A 1,163-nucleotide genomic window follows, 5' to 3' on the forward strand; every position below is an offset into this window, starting at 1 on the left:
CACTTTTTGCCCCTTTTGTCCCCGCCTGTTCTCAGGCAGCCCCGGTGATTGCCTGGCAGGACTGGCTGCCATCCCAATGTCCCAAGAGCCCGTCACAAAGGAAGCCCCGTGTCATTTCCTGCAGGGAGGCTGACACTTTGGACAGCCTCATTCCCCACGTCTTTTCATCCTGCCCTGTGATTGGCTGACAGCGATGTCCTGACACCTTCACACCCACATGTTCTCAGGAAGCCCTGCCATTGGCTGACCACCTCCTTTGGGCCAGGAAGTGATCACATATAAAAGTATAAACATTTATATGATGTATATATAAATGAGTGTAGAAATACTTACAAATACATATTTAATTTATTTCTCAATAGGTAAAATATTTTTATAGATCTCCTTCTATATATGAATTTATGCATAGATATTTATAGATATGTAATCATTGATAAAGGTATAGAAAGTAAATGCATATAGTATAAAGCCGTAGGCATAAAAGAGACCAAAACTTTGCTCAATAAAAGCTAAGGGAGCGAGCAATTAAAGTTTAACTGTGAACAGAAACAAAAGGAAAAGGCCCGGTCGGGGTCCCCCACTTTACTGGGTGGCAGAAGAAGCCCTGATAGGTCTGGGGTGCGGGGGAATTCAGGACGGCAGAGGGGTGCCCGAAAGGTGCTGGGGCATATTGGTGTCCCAGTATCTGATAGGCGGAAGCAGGCCCATGGCAGGATTAGATGTTATGACATCACGTGTGGCTGAGTGGGGGATTGGCCAGGACTATGCACGTGGCTTGTCTACGAGCTTGTGACTTTATGGGTGCTGGAGTTGCTTCTAGGGCAAGAGCAGGCATATGGCTTGTGTGGGTGCTCTGATGTCATCAAAAGGCTATTTAGACTCTACCCAAATTTTGGAATAAGTATCATCAGCAGAAGCCCATACACAACACAGACACCAACATTTGACAGTGTAACTCCTGAGCAGAGAGCGATGGCAGCAGCAGGGGTGTGAGGTCCCCATCAGCATAACTCACAGTCACACAGCTGTGTCATACAGGAGGAGGGTGTGAGATGACGTCAGCGATGTCACCCCGTGGCCGTGGGGCTGGGTGCAGAGCAGCCATGTGCATGCGAGGGCCATGGTGGGGGCCGGGAGCTGGCCGGCCCCGCGCCTGCGAGGCC

This window comes from Egretta garzetta, unplaced genomic scaffold (genome assembly GCF_000687185.1).
Source record: "Egretta garzetta isolate BGI_Z169 unplaced genomic scaffold, ASM68718v1 scaffold515, whole genome shotgun sequence".
In the NCBI taxonomy this organism is placed as follows: domain Eukaryota; kingdom Metazoa; phylum Chordata; class Aves; order Pelecaniformes; family Ardeidae; genus Egretta; species Egretta garzetta.